Source organism: Podarcis erhardii (assembly GCF_964252035.2).
Source record: "Podarcis erhardii genome assembly, chromosome: 3".
In the NCBI taxonomy this organism is placed as follows: domain Eukaryota; kingdom Metazoa; phylum Chordata; class Lepidosauria; order Squamata; family Lacertidae; genus Podarcis; species Podarcis erhardii.
This window is the reverse complement of record NC_138507.1, coordinates 17641410-17662979: the sequence shown is the minus strand read 5'-3', so window position 1 is coordinate 17662979 and position 21570 is coordinate 17641410. Positions and strand designations below refer to the sequence as shown.

Here is a 21570-nt window from a genome sequence, read left to right as displayed (position 1 = left end):
ACATTTTTTCAAGGAATGCAGAAGCACTTTTAAAATATATGCATGTACTCAGATGTTGAGAGAGACACAGAGAGCCTGAACTGGCTTTCGATTTTGCTAAACAAATTTATTCAGAGTTAGAAAGGATTGTCGTAGAGCCTCACAGAAGTGGCCGGCTTAGCCTGAAAACCCCTAGGAAGATGCCATGCATATGTAACAAGAGGGAATGTGGAAATTTACTAGCTAAAGCACTGTGGCTCTTATTGCAGCATTCGACCTGTTATTTTAAAGCACAGCTCAGCATAAGAACTGTTTCGTATACTTTTTTATTATTAATAATAGAAATTTCTTAGATTTATTTATTTTATTACATTTGATGGATTGATCTACTGATTAAATCCATTCAAGTATGAAGACAACTTATTTCTGAGTCTGCAATCCTCCATGTGCCTCAAAAGATTCCATCAACCTTGCCTCCGAAAATTTTTACATATCACTTAGGAAGACAAGCAAACTAATGCCAGTGTACTGGAAGAAGCAAAGATCCCCAGTGTCAAAACAATGATTCTTCAACATCAACTTCATTGGACTGATCATGTTGTGTGGATGCCTGATTATCGTCTTCCAAAGCAACTACTCTATTCCCAACTCAAGAATGGAAAGTGTAATGCTGGTGGTCAACAAAAGAGGTTTAAAGACTCTCTCAAGTCAAATCTTTAAAAATGCAGTATAAGCACCGACAATTGAGAAACATTGGCCTGTGAGCGCTCAGACTGGAGAACAGCTTTTACCAAAGGTGTCATGGACTTTGAAGACACTCAAACTCAGGACGAAAGGGAGAAATGTGCTAAGAGGAAGGCACACTTGGCAAACCCTCACCGTGATCAACTCCTGCCCGGAAACCTACGTCCCCACAGTGGAAGGAGGTGTGGATCCAGAATTGGCCTCCACAGTCACTTACGGACTCCCTGTTAAAACCGTGTTCATGGAAGACAATCTTACTCAGCTACGAGTGATCAAAGAAGAAGAAGACCTAGAACAGCATTATGATATTGGCAGCTTTATTTTCAATTCCTTTCCTAATGATCCCTAGCACGGAATGTGCCTTTTCCACACATGCTGTGCACTGGATTGACACTTTCATCCAGCAATGGCCCCAAGGTCACTTTCCTGGTCAGTTGCTGCTAGTTCAGACCCTGCGAGCATATACGTGAAATTAATATTTTTGCCTCCTGAGACACATCACTTCACATTTGTCTACTACACAGACTTGCATTTGCCATTTTATTGCCCATTCACTCCATTTGGAAAAGTCCTTTTCAAGCTTTCTGCAATCTCTGTTTGGCCCCCAAGCAATTTATTATCAGCAGCTAACTTGGCCATCTCACTGCCCACCCCTAACTCTAGATCGTTTGTGTTATGTACTGAGTTGAATAGGATCCAAATTGCAGCAGTCTGATTGGTCCTAGAACAATAGGAATCAGAATGCAGCAGTCTGATTGGTCCGCAGGAGCCGCCCAATCCAACTCCAGGTGGAAGTGAATCCGCAACCTGATTGGCCTACAGGAGAATCCCAGAATTAGCCAATCATGTGGAGCCCATTGTGTAAATAATGTATATAAAGCAGACATTTCGGGGGAACTTCCATTCCTCACCACTATGAGCTGAATAAAGAGCATGAAATCCATACTTGACTCTGAGTATATTTCAGTTTGTTAACAATTTAAAAAGCACAGGCCCCCAAACTGATCCTTAGGAAACCCTGCTTTCTATTTATCTCCCTTCAAAAAACTGCCCATGTATTCCTTCTCTCTGCGTCCTGCTACCTTAAGCAATTCCTGACTCATAAGAGGACTTCTCCACTTATTCCTTGACAGCTAAGCTTACTCATGAGTCTTTGGTGAGGTACCTTGGCAAACAATCGCTGCTGTGGGCCAGGCAGGAGAAAAATGTGATATTAGCAGTGCTTTTTTGCTAAAAGAAATATTAAGGGGTACTCTCATTTTCCTACTCATATTGAAATACTGCCCCTCAGTGAGGCCAAACTTAGATTCACAAAATGTTTAGAGGTATGCGTACCCCTGCGTCCCCCCAGAAAAAAGCACTGGATATTAGTGATGCCTCTGAAATGCCACCCCCCCCCCAAAATAAAATAAAATAACCAGGAACAATAAGAGAAAGGGTGATGGTGATATCTCTGCAGTGTCCTCTCCTAAACATCTTGGGAACAAGCAGGGGAAAGGTGATAATTATTATGATAGTGAGAATAATGATGACGCCTCAGTTCTGGGCTTCTCCCCAACAACTTTGGAACAATCATGTTATAGAGCATGCTGCGGAAACGATTGTCATATCCTAGCCCCTCGCACCCTCTCTCAAGCAGTTGTTTGCTCCAATGCCTGCAGGAAGGAAAACAAACACAGCAGCAATAGTAAGGTCCCCACATTTCCCAAAAGCTCTCCATGGCCGGCAGGCAGCAAAATAAGAGGCATTCAATTCCTGAACTCATTGCTCCACCCCAAAGACACACATAGTTTTAAAAGCCTCTCAAGCGGCTGCCTGCTCCAAGTGCCCGGCAGGCAGCAAACCAATTACCTAGAGAAACAGGCAGGTGGATCCTGCAGATCTTTCCAGTATTGTATTTCCATACAGGAAATGGATTAAACTGTTGAATTTCTGCCTGCCTCACAGCTATCAAAGAGACAACAACCCTGTTCTCCCCCAATGCCAATCCTAAACCAAAGACTATGTTGCCATTCTGTGCCCACTCACCAGGCAGTAAAGCCTAATAAACACAAATAGATTTACTACTGAATAGACATTTATACTACTATACTGTAAATTAACAATACAGTGAATTATTAGCGAGCGCTTGGTTTTTAGCTCCTGTACTGCAGGAGACATACTTAAGCATCTTTGCAAGGTTTTCACATTCTGCACTAACCATTTGGAGAAGGGATTTTTGCAGAAAATAACTTCTAATGACTACTTGACATCAGATGAATCCACCACAGGAAAAAATAGAATCCTAGTTGCTAGCGAAAAAGGAAATATAGACTACAGTGATTCTAAGGACTAAAAAATAAAACGAAAGGGAAGGGGAAACAACAGCTCTTCAGGAACCCAGAATATGCAACAATTATCTGCAGATTCACAACTCTCAACAAAACATATATGCATATAAAACTTCTGCCAACCTTGATAACAAATATATCCTTACGTCACAGTGTATAAAGAACGTTAACTTTCTGCTGCTGCAGGGTGTCTAATTATTTTACGGTTGTATTTGCTGATTCATTTTGCATTTTATATTTCTGTTTTATGGTTACTGTATATTAATAAAAGAGCATGCAAGTGATGACAAGCAGATCAGTAAGTGAGGAACATGGAAAAACAGGTGGCGCAGGGAGTACAATTGTGCAATGTCACAATTTTTTTGCTCAGCAGGAAGGAAATCTCATTTATTTCAAGCAAGCTACTTCGGAATAAAACATACCAAAGCAAGCTGTTCTGTAAAGGGATTGAATGAAATAATGTGGGCACAAGTAACGTGCTCAATCAAACATACCCCAGCGTTCTCCTCCATCCAGCTTCTGCTTTTTCCGCTGCTATGGGAAAGCTCACCTCCCAAATGGAAGTGATCAGCCTCAGATGTGCTGAGTACAGTGGTACCTCAGGTTACATATGCTTCAGGTTACATACGCTTTAGGTTACAGACTCTGCTAACCCAGAAATATTACCTCAGGTTAAGAACTTTGCTTCAGGATGAGAACAGAAATTGTGCTCCGGCGGCTTGGCGGCAGCAGGAGGCCCCATTAGCTAAAGTGGTGCTTCAGGTTAAGAACAGTTTCAGGTTAAGTACGGACCTCCGGAACGAATTAAGTACTTAACCCGAGGTACCACTGTACTAAAGCATTACAGCTGCCTCTGAGTTTTGTGTTCTTAACTTTCTGAAGAAATGTCCAATAGATTTGATATACAGTGGTACCTCGGGTTACAAACGCTTCGGGTTACAAACTCCGCTAACCTGGAAGTAGTACCTCAGGTTGAGAACTTTGCCCCAGGATGAGAACGGAAATCGTGCAGCGGCAGCGGCGGGAGGCCCCATGAGCAAAAGCGCACCTCAGGTTAAGAACAGTTTCGGGTTAAGAATGGACCTCCGGAACAAATAAAGTTCGTAACCCAAGGTACCACTGTGTACCACCGGCACATTTTGTTGCATAACTTTTCTTTTTTAAAAAAACCAAAACGTTTTCTTATTTGGTTTTACAACTTCATTCACAGAAATAATATTCTTGCAAATATTAGAATTTTACACAAGATTATTTCGAATCCTAGGACTCCCCTCCTCCCCTCCGTAGGTTCTTTACGTAACTTTTTCAACTGCATATTATAATATCCAAAGTATATGTACCATTGCAAGAGTTATTTAAAGCATGCCAAACTATTCAAGTGGTTACAGTGGTCTTTCAAATACAATCTATACAGTGGTACCTTGGGTTACAGAAGCTTCAGGTTACAGACGCTTCAGGTTACAGACTCCACTAACCCAGAAATATTACCTCAGGTTAAGAACTTTGCTTTAGGATGAGAACAGAAATCGTGCAGTGGCGGCACAGCGGCAGCAGGAGGCCCCACTAGCTAAAGTGGTACCTCTGTTTAAGAACAGTTTCAGGTTAAGAACGGACCTCCAGAACGAATTAAGTTCTTACCACTGTATTTGTCCCATTCTCTGTTGAAGTTTTGATACTCCTGATTTTTTTATTTTCGCGGTTAATCTTGCCATCTCTGCATACAGTCATACCTCATGTTACGTCCACTTCATTTTACGTTCTTTCAGGTTACATCAGGCGGCGACCCGGAAGTACCAGAAAGGGTTACTTCTGGGTTTCCCCACTCGCACATGCGCAGATGTGCAAAATGACGTCACATGCATGCGCAGAAGTGGCAAATTGCAACCCGCGCATGCGCAGACACGCCACTGCGGGTTGTGTTCTTTTCATGTTGCAAACAGGCCTCCGGAACGGATCCCATTCGCAATCAGAGGTACCACTGTAGTCCAATAATTTCATCTGCCAGTCCACCCTAGTAGGTATCTTATCATCTTTCCAGCTCTGGGCAAGCAACATCCTTACATTTTGTTGCATAACTTTTCTTTCTAGGAGAGCAAGACACTTACTTCCAAAAATAAAAAATGGAAGCTCAGCCTAGGGCTCGTGCACCTGCCAAGTTGGCAAGCCCCACACTAGGGCTTTGGCCTTTCCAGACCTATCTGGATATGATGGGAACCCAGCCACTGGCATAGCTGTCAACTTACAGATTTGAAAATAAGGGACCAGCAGCCTTGAAAATAAGGGACCAGCAGCCTTGAAAATAAGAGACCTGCAGCCTCACCTGTTCCAGGCACTCCAGTCTTCCTGTCCTCCTGCAGTCTGGTCAAACTCATGCTGGTAGCTTCGAGAACACTGTCTAACCAACTTTGTAACCAGAGGTTCAACTGAATAGAATCTGAATCACATGCACCACAAGGCCTATGCAGCCTCAACTTAAGATGGCTCCCCGGCCTGACTTTGCACTGCAAAGTTTGCAGCAGCACGTGCAACAAAATGGCATCCAGCATTCAAAAAACCCCTCAGCTTGCATTAACTAGCCACACACAAGGCATGCGAGCTCCACCCCCCAGTCGTTCTTAGACTTCTTATTGGGTGAGCAACACAGCCAAGCAACACAGTTGGAGCCTCCCTCCTCCCTGGCCGGGAGCTGCTTCCTTTGAAATTTAAGGGACATCATTTAAGGGACATTCATCAATACGGGACAGCAGCGGGACATGGCGCTGGAATAAGGGACTGTCCCTTCAAATAGGGGACACTTGACAGCTATGCACTGGACATCTGCGTACAAATGAGGAGGAGGAGGAGTTTGGACTTGATATCCCGCCTTTCACTACCCTAAGGAGTCTCAAAGCGGCTAACGTTCTCCTTCCCTTCCTCCCCCACAACAAACACTCTGTGAGGTGAGTGGGGCTGAGAGACTTCAGAGAAGTCTGACTAGCCCAAGGTCACCCAGCAGCTGCATGTGGAGGAGTGGAGATGAGAACCCAGTTCACCAGATTACGAGTCCACCGCTCTTAACCACTACACCACACTGGCTCTTAAGTGCTCTACCTTGAGCTTTCGTTCTTCTATATCAGCCTACCCCAATCTGGTACCCTTCCTCGGTTTCAGACTACAGTGCCCATCAGTCCTAGCCAGCATGGCCAATGCTCAAGGATGATGAAAGCTGTAGTCCAATATATCTGATGGGAGGCAGTTTGAGTAATACTGTTCTATGTCCTTATCTATTCAGATCCTAAGGTTATTTTCCACCAATAGATCTGAAGTGTACAGAAGTGCTCTTGACAGGAGATTCATTTGATCCATGATGCCTAAATTCATTTCTTAATAGGGCCAGTTTTCCCAGTTACATCGGCAACAAAATACATTTCATTACAAATATAATTGGTGCCTTGTACCTCAGGTATCAATTAAATGACTGCTTTATTGTAAGAGGTAATTCTTATTGTTGTTCTTAATTGTAAAATATAACTTGTAATAGTGTGGTGAGATCAAGTAGACACAGGTGTAATGAGTTACCTCACATTTAGCCAATATTGTCTACTTGAGTGTAGACAGTTTTTAAGAGTCAGACAGAGGCCATTATTTTCAAGAAAAGCTCGACAGATTGCAAGCAACCCATATTCTTAATTATGAGCTTTTATGAACGAGATGTTCTTGTTTTAAATTAATTTGGCTTGGATAAAAATGTTCCTCAAATGAAAAGATATTCTCTTGGTCCTATTACTCAGAGGAAATAGCCTTTCAGGTATAACATTTAATATAGAGCTTTTCGTTTCTTTTTCCAATAAATGTTTTGCTACGGCATCGCTATAAGACGTCTTCGCTGCCAATAACATGCTGCCGTGGAAAAAATTATGTTGCAAAATATTGGAAACTGAGATATAGATCCTTAACAGGAATTCTGCTTAAGAACTATTTGCTTAAGTTTAATTAAAACAGCACTTTGGGGACCAGCTGCCTCCACGATCGTTAATGAAACAGAAGTTAAGTACATTTTTATCAGAAAGGATAATCAAGCGCTGGAACAAATTACTGAGGAACGTCGCTCGGGAGAAAGGACATTGAGGAAATCGTGTATATTAAGGGTAAGTTTAGTATTATATTTTTAAATGACCCGCTATAACAAGCCATTGAGGACCGCAGCCAAGAATGTTGTGGCACTGCACTTAAAAGACTACAGCAGGGAGGCTGGGGTGTCATAAAGAAATGCAGAATGGCGAAGATGAATTTATTAAAATTATTTTAATTAAATAGAATTTTTAAAACTTAAAAAGCGGGGGGGGGGGGGGTTGAACATTTGTTTGTTGTTATCCTGAGTGGCAACCCCCTGGAAGCCTGGAATAGGTTTGCTTCTCACCAATGCAATTGGGAAGACTATTACATACAGATTTTCTCTCCTATCTCTTCTCAGGGCTTAGCATCCTAAAGAAACACCTCCTCTCCCTTATCTAACCACACAACCCCCAGTTGTTTCCAGACATTTGTGGATGGACTCTTAATCTCAGGGTTGTGGGTTCAAGCTCTGCACTGTGATTCTATCGTTGCTCTTCCCTCCTGAGTCGAGCATGACAATGTGCTCCATGCTTTCAGGAGTGCCACCGCTGCTTTTCCCACCCTACTTTTGATTTTTCATGATTTATTCTCCCCTCCAACGGGGTGAGCTCCCGTTGCTCAGTCCCTGCTCCTGCCAACCTAGCAGTTTGAAAGCACATCAAAGTGCAAGTAGATAAATAGGTACCACTCCGGCGGGAAGGTAAACGGCGTTTCCGTGTGCTGCTCTGGTTCGCCAGAACCCCTGTGTAAAGCAGGGGTAGGCAACATAAGGCCCATGGGCTGGATGCGGAACAATTGCCTTCTCAGTCCGGCTCACGGACGGTCCGGAAATCAGTGTGTTTTGACATTAGTAGAATGTGTCCTTTTACTGAAAATGCATCTCCGGGTTATTTGTGGGGCATAGGAATTCGTTCATTTTTATTTATTTTTTCAAAATACAGTGGTGCCTCGCAAGACGAAATTAATCCGTTCCGTAAGGCTCTTCGTATAGTGGTTTTTTCGTCTTGCGAAGCAAGCCCATTGACAGCTTAGCGGATTAGTGCTATTAGCGGTTTAGCGGCTTTTAGCGAATCAGCTGTTAAGCGGCTTATCAGCGGATCAGCTGATAAGTGGCTTAGCGGCTTAGGAAAAGGGGGGAGGGGGAAGGGGAAAAACCCCGCAGGAACTCGCAAGACATTTCGTCTTGCGAAGCAAGGCCATAGGGAAATTCGTTTTGCGAAGCGCCTCCAAAACGGAAAACCCTTTCGTCTAGCGGGTTTTCCATCTTGCGAGGCGTTCGTCTTGCGGGGCACCACTGTATAGTCTGGCCCACCACATGGTCTGAGGGACGGTGGACCAGCCCCCTGCTGAAAAAGGTTGCTGACCCCTGGTTTAAAGGGATTATGATTCAGTTCTGATCATAGTGGAATTTAGTGGGGAAAAGGTCTAGGTCTGCAGTCTATAATTATGGTATGAACGGGTAGATCAATTGTTAGGGCCATGTTTTTTAATGTTCAAGGGACATTTGCTCAAGGGACATATCTCTGTGAACTGGCCTGAGACCTCCAGGTATAGGGCAGTATATAAATTCAATAAATAACAATAATTAATAATTTAATTAATTAAATTAATTAATTATAATGTTATATTACAGGCAAACTGTGCCAGTTCAGAAGCAGAAAACAATGGTACATTTTTTTCCTGTACAGTACTGCATTACTTTCTGCTGCAGGCAGCAGAAAGCTTGGCTACATTTGCAGCATACATTTAAAGAGGTATCCTATCGCTTTAAGCAGTTGTGGCTTCCCTCAAAGAATTCTGGGAGCTGTAGTTTGTTAAGGGTGCTGAGAGTTGTTAAAGACCCTCACAGGGCTACAGTTCTCATAGTCTCAAATGGTGCTAACCGGGACAAGTCTTACCGAATGGTTCTGTTGCACAATAGTGCAGCCTCTGAAGCGAAGCCAAAACCCTCTCTTAATGTGTCCAGTGAGGTCTGGTTTAGTATTTAGAGCAGAGTACTAATAATCAGCAGAACTGGAGAGTCTTCTTCAAGAAGCATCATTTGCCTGGAGTTGCATATTGAGCGCACAACACACCTTAGCTCATTGAATGATTCATAAGCGTTCCTGGTTTATTACGACTCCTTGAGGCTTTATATTATATTAGCTGCAACAATAACAGTGACCGGCACTGTGATGCCCTTAGGAGTCCAAGAAGAAGCTCATGTTCTGCCATCGCAAGACATTTAATTGCAGGACTCTTGATAGGATCGCTGATCAGTCGTGTCATGGTAAAATAGCTGTCTTGACATAGAGGACTTCAGTTATTTCAATTAATTTATATAGTACCACCCAGGTATATGGCCTTTTCCTGAATAACACAAGCAAAAACCACAGGTCTCTGCCCCAATGAACTTACAATTTAAATTTAGACACACACAAACAAAATAAAATGAAATGGGAGGGAGAAGGAGCAGTTCCATACATAAATGGGTGGTGTGGGAGAGGGAGTTTAGGGATGAGAAAAGCAACTGCGGCAACGCTTCACAGGGCAGGGCCCAGTGCCAGAAAAATCTGCAAACGCTTGTCAAAAAAAGGTAAGAGTGCTGGCCAGACTGGGAAAAGGAACAAAGTAGGTTGAAAATGAGGGTCCTGAGGAAAAGATGGATGATAAGCATCATGGGACTGAGGGGAAGGAGCAGCTAATAAAGTGAAGAGGGGCTGTTGTGTGACATTGGCCAGCTTTAGCCACCATGATCCAGAAAGCCAAGGATGCCATGAGTTTTGTGTGTGTGTGTGTGTGTGTGTGGATATAATTCTGTATTTCAGTCTTCCATCACCATCAAGGTGATGTGGAGGGTGTGTGTGTGTGTGTGTGTCAATAATAAGAAAAAGAATTCATTGCAGCGGTCCCAAACTGCCCAACCTACAAGAAACAACTGGAAAACGGGGATAATAAGGTTGCCCGACCAGGAAGGCAAACTGCAAGGATAAAATGATTCTGAAACAAAGACTATGGTACTGCGAACACTGCTTCATGTGTCTAAACCCACATGTCATTTATGTACAAGAGGTGGCAGTAGTAACCGTGGGCCAAATAAGCATCTGTGAGACAATGCAGCATGATTTCTGTAGGTTTATATTAACGGACATCTCTGACATTTACTTCAGCAGCGATGAGATTACACAACACTTCAGAGCAGAGGAAAAGCCGAGCGCCCTGAAAAATTTGTGGCTGAGTTTATGTCTTGTGTATTAGAAAACTTCCTAACTCCTTTTTTTAAAAAAGCAAAAAGCAACGTGGCACTGAGCTGTCCAAATGTTCTGAAGTTTCCTCAACCGTTTGATGTCTCGTAAAGGTCCCCAACACAGCCCCCACAGAGGTATCACTGCTGCACACAGCCCTGTCAAATAGTTGCCAGTGGTTTCAATGAATAGAGCTTAAAAACACACACACAATGTCATTCATAATCACATATTTTTAAGAGGTCAATGTGTACAATACATTTCTAGAACGGCATATTTTTTAAATCGAACAGTAAAAGACCCTGCAGTCTACATATATCCCTCAGGCAGCCCTCCCCCCCAAAAAAAAGTCATTTTCACAAACTATTGCCACATTTACTCAAACCAGTCAGGCAGGCCTTATTGTGAAAATGGTTGAATTTATTAAAGTGATGTTTTGCTCTCCCTCTTTTTCTCTCACTAGTGACTTGCAATATTTTAGGATCGCTTCCTAGATCTGAGGGTATCCAATGAAATCTTATTCCATTAGGGTAACTAATAAATGATTTCTTGGTTAATGCCTTTTCTTCCTCAGTTGAACCGACACTGCGGAGTTCACTTCATCTTTGCAAGCGCAAAGGAGCCGTGCCCATATTAAGACCGTAAAGACGGTTATGTAACTCTAAAGTTAGCTACAGATGAAAAACGACTGTGCTACAAACCACAGCAATTTTGGTCACAATTCCTTTTATACCGATGCAGTCCAGCTTCTCGCCTTTTAGATTGCTTTCTGTCGTTAAGGCTTCGTAATAGTGCTGCTTTAACACGCCGGAGCTGTTTTCACTTATCGTTCCTTTGTATAAAGGACAGGCTTTTGGGGTCCCTTAAATCTCAAAAGACTATAGTGAAGAATTTGATGCTACCCCATCTGAAAATTGCATGCTGCATTGGCTCAATATATCATCTAGAATAGTACCTCATAATCCAAACACCTTATCTGAAAGGTTCCCTAAATGTTTCTCCCTCTGACTGGAAATGAGGTGAGGTGGGGGAACGACTATCAGAGAATACTACTAAAAATGGACAGGAGAGAGGGGTTAAATATTGCAACTCTTTCATTGCATCCTCATGCAAAGCAACGCTTGGCAAGTTTGCTGTGTGAAGACGGGTTAATTCAGATAATAGTGTATGCCCAACATACTGGAGCATCACAAAAGGGAAATTACTTTGTCGGGTGGGAGGGAGGGAATGCTGCAGAGTGAGTCAATCCCTGGTGCAGCAACAGCAGCAGCAGCAGCAGCAGCAACAACACTGAAAGGCAGCCTGGTGTGTTCACACACCATTGCTCTGCAGTGGCTGCCAAAAGAACAGAGCAGTCCCTGCTGCTGCCCGTATTGCTGCTGCTGCGGTGGCTGCAGGAGACGACTTTGGTACTTCCAAATTTAAAAGGGCTGTCGCCGCTCCTTGCGGATGCTGCTAAGAAATCACTCTGTGCCATGCCTATGCAAGCCCTGTATTGGTTTCATCTCAAAGCAACGCAAGCTGCAGACATTTCCACACCTGAAAAAGTTAAAAAAAAAAAGACACTTCCTAGCCACGCCCTCGACATTCTAGTCTGGAACTTGTTTTTGGTTTGCTTTGACTATATGAAAGGGACGGACTGGAAGCAACCCTATTCAAAGCACCAGCCTCCCATTGCTTCACAGTGAGGGGTGGGCTGTGTCTCTGTGGGATGAACTGCATGCCATGTAAATGCTGCTCTCTCCCTTTCCCCCAAATCTGTTATCTGATGGGAACAACTCCAACAGAGGGATTGACGACTTGATAGTGATGCTCTTAAGAGAAGGCAAAGCAGCAAATAAAAGCAAGGTCAATGAGGTCGACTGTGAAGAAAGTATTCTAGTTGACTGGGTGCGCAGAAGCTTGATGTGATCTAATTTTAAAAGGCACATTTAATAGCAATTATTGCTGCTTTGGTAGTTTCATATCCAAATACTTTGCAGCCACCAAAAATTGTTGTGCTCACCAGCCCTACAACCTGCCTGCCCATCTTCTTGTTCCCATCACTTTATCTCCAGGAGGAGTCCTTCCTACAGCTCCCCTATTGCAGTTACGTAAGGTTAGCATTGTGCATTCCCTGCCACTTTCTGTTCCTCAAACCTGCTCCTTAGGGTGGGATGTCCTGGGATTAAAAGACCATTAATTAAAAGGACTTCACAGGCTATATAGAAATTTAGCAGCATGCTTTTGTAGAATGAGAATGCCCACCACGTCACAAACAAACATGGAGGGAGAAATGCAATGGGTATAAGATTGTGGAGGGGGGAATAGGATAGGACTGAGTTCTGTTAGATGAAGGAGGTGATTCATGTTTGCTAGCAAAAGAAAAAAGGAATCAAGGAAGCTGGTGGGAGAAGGACCTCCCAGCCAAGGTGTTTCAGGTCAGCTTGCACAAAGATAGCCTTGACGTAGCAAAAAAGTGAAAAGCAGGGTATTTTATCTGTCCATACAAGAAAACTGCAAGGGGACCTAGCATCAAGGAAAAAGGGGGGGGGGGGTTTGCAGGGTTTTTTGTTTTAATACAGTAGTATGAGCAAAGAGCAAACTTTAAGGACAGCTAGGTATGCGCATGCAGATGGTGCTCAAGGTTGATGCAGGGTTAAAAAGAAACACTGTATGCAAGGAGAAATATAGGCTATATAATCTGGCCAGTGTAAATAACCAAAGCCAAAATGAATACTTCAGAAAGGGATACAAAAGAATCATGGAACAGTGTGTATACATTTTTGTTTGTTTGTTTTTTGGATGGGGGAGAACCAGCCTAATTCGGGAGTGACAGCAAAGGGCTTGATTTTACTCAAATGCATCCACTGACTGAATTCGAATCCCTCTGCCAATGGGTCTTCCCACAAACATCACACCATATCCTACTGTCAGGAAGTGTGTGGGCTTTCCCGAAGCGACACCTTCTCCCCGCCCCACCTGTCTTTAACCCTACAGATATGGGTCAAATAGATTCCTAGACGCAGCCTTTGGTTTCGGATGTTCCGGGCCAAACATCACATGCGTTGACCTCAGCGCTGCCTCATATTATTCTTGCTCGAGCCAAACTCGCTAAAAAGAAATGCCTTGCATTGGAGACAATCCCTAAGGAAAACGTGCATCTTAGCAGGGGTGCAGCCACACTGCACTATATATATCCATGTATTTTTATTTTTTAAAGACTCTTTTACTGCTTCTTTCCTCAACAAGTACTCCCATGTTAACAGCACTGCCTCAAGGAGCTAGGCACTGGAGTCAAGCAAGCCAGAAAACAGATCCCTTGAAGGAAATTCCAAGGGAAGCCACAAGATTCCAAGGAGAGAACGCCCGCAGTCTCCATCAGGTGTAACACTGCAGTGAGCTGGGCTGTGTGTGTGTGTGTGCTTCAGATCTGCCTCAACCTGCTTCTCCCTGTTGTTTTGATTCCCTTGTCTCTCCAAACCAGCCTCACTTCCCCTCCCAAAGCCCCTTCCCTCTCCTGTCTCCCATATGGCGCTTCATGAAGATCTCCCTTCCCACCCCCACCCCCTCCACCCTCTGTCTCCAACACCCACCAAGCAGTTGCAGCACTGCTGAAGGGCTCCCCGTCTCTCACACCTCTGTTCACGCACAAACAAGCGCACGGTCTCTCGCACACATTGAATATATAGATCTACAATGCCAGCCTCGGTTCCTTAAAATACGCTGCACGTGCAGCAGTCGCGTGCCGATAGGAAGAGGCGATCGATCACTTCAAAGCAAGAATGCCAAGGAAGCAGCCTCACTGAACAGTGTGTGTGTGTGTGTGTGTGTGTGTGTGTGTGTTTAAACAAACAATCACAACGAGTTGGATGACCTTGCGGAGAATGATCTTTTCATGCAAACTCTTTCTACTGGAAAACAACACAGCATTGGCATTTTCTTTGGATGCTTCTCAGGGGGAAAAGTGCCTGGGAATGTCAGAGGCTTTCATCTGACATCAGTTCCTTTAAAAAAAAAAAATGCAAATTATTAACCTACACTATTTTGATGTCTTTCTTGGGGGGTGGGGTGGGGGGGAGTTTGGTTGGTGTTTCGAAATGCCAGATCATTTGGGTGGTACATCTTAAAACAAGCTCAGGGCGATTTGTTGTGGGTACCTGCCCCCCCCACCTCTCAATTTGACACACACACACACACACAAGAAAACTCCAAACCACCCAAAAACACAGCACACAAAAGGGGGGGGGACTTTACAAAGATTATTTCTAAGCACTCCACGAAAAAGGAGTGGGGGCGGCAGAGGGATAACCGAAACACGCTGCTTTAAGCTTCTAAGTACCAGCATATGGCACACAAGCCCAGTATCTAGATACGTGTCTCAATCTCTCCCTTCTCATCCAAATGCCTCTGACCATTGGAAGCCAGAGATAAGGAAGACGAGGAAGGGACCGACTGCTTTGACATCCATTCGACAGTCTCCTTTCACACCCCGGGGTTGCATCGATGCAAGTCTAAAGAACTTTGCCAGATCTGCATCTTCTCCCTAGAGATCGGTGTCTACGTGGGGGTCTAAGCTCCTATTTATAGGGATTTACAAGCCACTGGCAATTACCTCCCGCCTGTTTTCTATTTCTTCCTCTCTCCCTCCCGCGCACTCTTCGCAAGAACAAAACCAAACACAAAAAAGCAAACCTCAAAACTCCCTTTTGGGTCACCATTTCCAAGCAGCTTGCCGCCCAAGCCAACAATGTGATGCGCAAAGGAAAAGCCTAAATATTGGAGTACCTGGACCACTTACAGTTTGCGATGTCCTCTGAAGATCGAGACGGAACGGTGCAGGGTTTTTTAAAAAAATAATTGAAAAATGCTAACAATTAAAGTCTGCTTAAGGGTCTCAAGGAAGGAACGGATCCGTGCTTTTGCCTCTCCGGTTTAAAATCCCGTTTCGGATCGCTTCCGCGAAGCCGGTAGGTTAGCAGCTGCAACACGTTCCTGCGCTTTTTGCTCTGCACTGCAGATCAGCAAATCCCGGAGAAATTCAAGGTTCCCTTGGCTGGAGGGAGCCGCCGTGCGCAGGCGCTCGCCGGCAAAGCCACTTATGGCCTGCCCAGGAGGTGGGGTTGCGGGATTCATGCACACCCCCCACGTGAACGGGGGGCTGGTTTCAGGGCCACCCCCCCCCCCAGAGCAGGGGAATCCCGGCTGTATCTGCCCTATTTAGTGCCGGCGCAGAGGGGGCTCGCCCCTAGCCCCCACGTTTGTTTCTGGCATATCAGCTGTTCCTGCTTGTCGGAGATCTTATCTGCGTTGCCGGGAGCCTTCCTGCCTTGCTTCTTTGTTGCCTTTGTTCTTGAGCTGCAGGGCACCTCGTGGAACAGGCTGTAGCTTCACAGAAAAAGCTCCCTTTCTTTTACAGAGAATTTCCAGCATTCGCGACTGGTGTTGCTTGATTTCTAAACGGCTTGATGTCCAGGTAGTTGTTATCTCTAGTTTTGGAGCTGAAACCCATTTGGGGCTTTTCTCCTTCTGGGGGTTTCCCATTCCAGCTGCTGCCGTTTAACACCGGAGCTGTAATTGAGCTAAAATCACTGTGTGTGTCTTTGTGTGCTTTCCTTCCAGCATCTCTTTCACCTCTACAGTTTTACAGGGAGCTCTGTGTGTTTGGGTGCAAGTGCCCTGCCCTCAGGAGCTTCTGGTGCCTGGAATTTATTCAGCTTTGTGGAGCTTTTTCTGCTGTGATCCCTTGCTTGCCCTCGGCTGCTGACTGCCTGTTCTGCAAGGAGCTCAAGGAAGAACGTTTGGCTCCTCTTGGTTATTTCCAGGCAGCGCACCCATCCACTCAGGTTTTGCTGTTGGGGCTTCAGGTTTTAGCTAGGGGTCTGTGCAATTAGGCGGAAGGGCAGCTGCGGGAGGAGAGCGGGCGGCCTTTTGCGCCGCTTGTGTTTCATTTTCTTGCCGGGGTGAGGGGCAGAATTTCTTGTTAAACAATCATTTCAGCAGCATTCTTGAGGGGGTGAGTGCCTTCCGCAGAGCATCGCTTCCTCTACAGGCTGTTTTATTTTCGCACGGAAGTTTAGACTTGGAAAGCCTCGGAAGCAGCTGCGCCGTTGCCGGGCAACCAGCACGCCCCGGCCGCCCTTTCATCCGCCCACGTGCCCTTCCGGGCGGCCGCCATTTTACTAGAGGCATTCCACGTGGGAAGTAACCTTACAAACCCTCCCTTTTAAGCTTAACCGGCGAGAAAACCAGGGGAATAATTAACGTTCATCAGGGATACGTGGGGAATGCCTGCAGGTTTTGCTCTCGAGGCTGCGAAATTTTTCAGTGTTAAATGGCTAGCGTTAAGTGTTTTCGCACGGTGCATTGTCGCTAGGCAACGGGAACGCATTACGGCCGCCATTTTGATTGCCCACGTGGCGTCTCTGGCTAGGCTGATCTTAGAATTGATATCCTATAATTAATTTGACTGCTTTTGTTTATACTTACACTCTTGAGAATTTCATTAGTCAATTCATAGTTATAAGGAAAAAGAGATCCGGGTTTTATATCATTTGATTTGTTAAAGGGCTTCTTCGCCTGCAAAATAATCTTTGCATACAGGTTTATAGGGAATCTAAAGGAAATAGCTCATCCCTCTTCTACGTTCATCTCTTCCTGGTATTTCTTCTGTTAGTTTATAAGTATATATTTAATCTGGCAATTTAATTCATTTGGTTGATTTTTATAATAGTGCTTAAGGGCTCTTGGGAGCTTTGCTTTGCTTATAGGTTTGTTGCATAAGTCAATTTATCATTTTTCACTGCTGTATTGCTGGGTTACAATTTATAATTCTACCTCTAGCTTGCTGCATAGCTGCTTACATTATCAAAGGTTCTCTTCTGTTTAGTATAGACTCAGTATTCCTCTAAATACATTGCTTTGAGGTGTGGGCTGGTATTTTGGACTGCTATCCAGTGCAGATAATACTGAGCTACGGTGATATTGTTTGCAGCTAAATACAATTTGTTGGAGATTAGTTAGGCATCTTTGGGTCCTTTAAACTTACCAGTGCAGACAATACTGAACTACCGTGATATTGCTCGCAGCTCACGCATATAATCCAAGCTAGTTGGCGTTGATTTTACAGAACCAGGCTAATTAAGGGTATCAAGCTATGTCTACTCAAGAGAACCAGCAATATGCCGCTATATCTGGGGTGGCACAAGGGAACCAGGAGGGGTCCCAGGCCTTCGTAGTGCCTAGTAACCCACAGGCTTTGGCACAGTTGTTCAATGCTTTTTAGACATTTTATAGGCAATATAGGCCCGCAGACCAGGTGGCAGCGGTACCTCTGGCGCTCACCCAAGAATGCATCCCGGATACGCCACCTAATGTTGTGGACCGCCCCGGCACCTCCGTGGCAGTGCTGAGAGCAGCCAATGATTCAACGGTGGGTCCGTGTCCGAGATGGGTCAGGGTAGCCTCCTGTGCCCTGCAACCCACAGGCCTAGTCAGTGTTTCCTCTGCTTTTGAAACCTTTTACCAACAATTCAGGCCCATGGTCACTGCGGCCTCTTCCCAAATAGTGAGTACTTCCGTCCAGCAATGAGGAGCTCCCTTGGACTTTGGCCTCCTTATTTAGGGTTCCACATTCGGGTAGCAATCCATTTATGCATCCTCACACATAATTACAGTCTACGTGTCCCTGGGTTTCCAATGACAGATCCTTGGGAGGTAGGGCTCATGCTTACAATTCTAACCTTTCTGCCTCTCAGTATACCCCAGACTTTCCCAGTATGCTACAGCATTCACAACCTCAGTCTTTACCGCGGAAGGGGGCTCCGAAACATCATCGGAGGAAGAGACGCAGGGGCAACAGGAAGTGGCAGCAGCTGCAGAACAGCACCAGTCTCCAATGATGGGCAAGGGAGAAAGAAGTCTAAGTAAGAAGAAGCATTCGGCCAAGAAGAGCAAAAGAAGTAAGCCTTCTGATGCCGAGGACGATTCAGAAAAGCTTCCTGCTGCCCACCACCTGCTGGGTTCTGAGCGACCAGAATTACTGGATGGAGCATATGGGTCCCTATGTGGGAAAAGGAAAGTTGGAAAGTCCCTCACCATGAGGTTTGCTGGGAGTACAACACGGGTGTGTGCCAGAGGCCAAATTGTAAGTATGCGCATGAATGTGAGAAGTACCTAGGTAACCACCCAGCGTCTTCATGTTTTCAAGGTAAACAGCCTTTCCGGGCAGCAGGGGGCATTTCCACCAGGGGTCTTGAAAAGCTCACAGACCCGCCAAAAAGAACAGCCACAAACTGGTATGAATTTGGCCCTTGACTGTGATGTTCTCTTCTGTTAAGCTCTCACCTCTTAGAACCCTTCTTGATAAATACCCTAAAATAGAGGCAGCAAAGTACCCTGGGAAAGAGTTTCTCTTATGGCTTCAAGATCCTCGTTTCTTTTGGGTCAGCGTTTCCAAGATGCTTGCCGCCCAAGCCAACAATGTGATGCGCAAAGGAAAAGCCTAAATATTTGAGTACCTGGACCACTTACAGTTTGCGATGTCCTCTGAAGATCGAGACGGAACGGTGCAGGGTTTTTAAAAAATAATTTAAAAATGCTAATAATTAAAGTCTGCTTATGGGTCTCAAGGAAGGAACGGATCCATGCTTTTGCCTCTCCGGTTTAAAATCCCGTTTCGGATTGCTTCCGCGAAGCCGGTAGGTTAGCAGCTGCAACACGTTCCTGCGCTTTTTGCTCTGCACTGCAGATCAGCAAATCCCGGAGAAATTCAAGGTTCCCTTGGCTGGAGGGAGCCGCCGTGCGCACGTGCTCGCCGGCAACCCTGGCCGGCTGAAAATCCTGCTGCCCGTCTCAGCCGCGGCTCGGCAGCTACTGGGCATGCTCGCTCGGAACCGAGCAGGTGATGCCGCTGCTGCCCGCACTTGCTCCCGATCTGCCAAAGCTTTGCCCACACAGCGGGAGGGGAAGCATCTCCCTGATCCTGCTGCCTCGGGGGCCTGAATAGCTCCGCTGCTAGAGCCTCAAACACATTATATCTCATGGTGGGAGGCTTCGAGCACTGCGTAGGGCCCCAAGATTGCCTGCATCGCAGCGGGTACGACTAGAGGACCCCTGGGGTACCTTCCAACCCCAGTTATAGTGTGCTGCCTTTGTCAGGGACTGGATGAGAGCCAACAAACTGAAGCTCAATCCAGATAAAAATGAGACACTGTTAGTGGGTGGTTCCCTAGACCAGATGGGTGGGAGATCGCCTGCTCCTGGTGGGGTTACACTGCAGGTTCCTAGCTTGGGGGTCCTCCTGGATCCTTGGCCGTCACTCAAGGCTCAGGTGGCCTCAGTGGCCTGGAGTGCCTTCCGTCAGCTTCGTCTGGTGGCCCAGCTACACCCCTATCAGGACAGGGATAGCCAACTACTGCTGTCTATGCTCTGGTAACCACCAGGTTAGATTACTGCAATGTGTTATACGTAGGGCTGCTTCTGAAGACGGTTCGAAAACTTCAGCTGGTGCAGAATTCAGCGGCCAAGTTGCTCACCGGAGAAAGATGGTTTGAGCCTATTACACCGATCCTGGTGCGACTGCACTGGCTACCAATTAGTTCCCGGGCCCAATTCAAAGTGCTGGTTTTGACCTACAAAGCCTTAAACAGCTCAGGACTGCAATACCTCAAGGACTGCCTCTTTCCATATGAACCTACCCAGACCCTGAGATCATCTTCTGAGGCCCTCCTTTGTGTGCCTCCTCCTCAAGAGGTCCAGAGGGTGGCAACAAGAGAACGGGCCTTCTCTGCAGTGGCTCCCCGTCTGTGGAATGCTCTCCCCAGGGAAGTTTGCCTGGTGCCTTCATTGTACACCTTTAGGCACCAGGCAAAACCGTTCCTTTTTAACCAGGCCTTTGGTTGAGCTGATTGACATCCTATGCCCTTTTAAATGTGGTTCTTTTTTTGGGGGGGGAGTTATTGGGTTATTGCTTTTATTTTGATTTTATATATTGTGATCTTTTCTGTGAACCACCCTGAGACCTCCAGGTATAGTGAGGTATATAATTACAAATAATAATAATAAAGTGGAGGGGAAATTCCTGACGATGGAGCATGGGCGTAGCTGGGGATGGGGAGCAGCGGCCCCGCAAAAGAAACAATACAAATCTGAGGTTCTGCCCCTCCCTATTAAAAGCCTGAGCCATGGGTGCAACCAGGATTTTTTTTGTGTGCGGGGGCAGGCAGAGGCAGAGGGCCTTTTCAGTAGTGGCACCTGCCCTGTGGAACGCCCTCCTATCAGATGTCAAGGAAATAAACTATTTGGAAGGCTTCTGAAGGAAGCCCTGTACGGGAAAATTTTTAATGTCTAAAGTTTTACAATTTTTGTGTATTGTAAGCCACCCAGATGACTGGGTATAAATAATAAAATTATTGTTGTTGTTGTTAGGCTGGCCCAAACCTCAGTTTTTTTCTATTTTTATTGATTTAATGTGGGTCAACTGCCTCTTGCAGCCCACGCCCATGGACTGAGTCTGAGTTGCCAGAACAGGCTGCAGCGAAAATAGGGGGTCAACAAGCACTTTTATTGAGCATAAATATTCCAGAGTTGTAAAGGACCGCAGGGGTAATCAAGTCCAACCTCCCTGCAATACAGGAATCTTTTCACCAATGAGGGGCTTGAACCCACTACTCTCAGATTAAGAGTCTGCTGCTCTAGCAATTGAGCTATTCTCACAGTGCAGCTTGCACTCTCTCCGGATGGAGATAGACCATAATACGCCCCTCCACACACACACACACACACACACACACACACACACACACACACACACACTCACCCTTGCGGAATTAAAGGCAATTTGAAATAATAATAATAATAATAATAATAATAATAATAATTTATTATTTATACCCCGCCCATCTGGCTGGGCATCCCCAGCCACTCTGGGCGGCTTCCATAGAAAGCAAAAATACACTAAAATATCACACATTAAAAACTTCCCTGAACAGGGCTGCCTTAAGATGTCTTCTGAATGTCAGGTAGTTGTTTATCGCTTTGACATCTGCTGGAAGGGCGTTCCACGGGGCGGGCGCCACTATCGAGAAGACCCTCTGCCTGGTTCCCTGTAGCTTTGCTTCTCGCAATGAGGGAATCGCCAGAAGGCCCTCGGCGCTGGACCTCAGAAAAAGAAAGAAAACACACTGCTATCCATAGTGCACACACTCATCATAGTTTTG

General features: G+C 45.4%; 1 protein-coding gene across 2 annotated transcripts in view; it reads right to left on the bottom strand.

Annotated features, from left to right (window-relative positions):
* Positions 1-19105, bottom strand: part of VSNL1 (visinin like 1) — a 107747-nt gene extending 88642 nt beyond the window's left edge. The window contains exon 1 of one of the 2 annotated variants that reach the window (XM_081857507.1): positions 18884-19105. The gene's annotated coding sequence lies outside the window, so the exon portion shown is untranslated. Of the gene's footprint in view, positions 1-15152; positions 15441-18883 lie in introns of those variants that run through there. The other variant, XM_081857506.1, reaches the window with a different exon arrangement.
* Positions 19106-21570: the final 2465 nt, after the last annotated feature.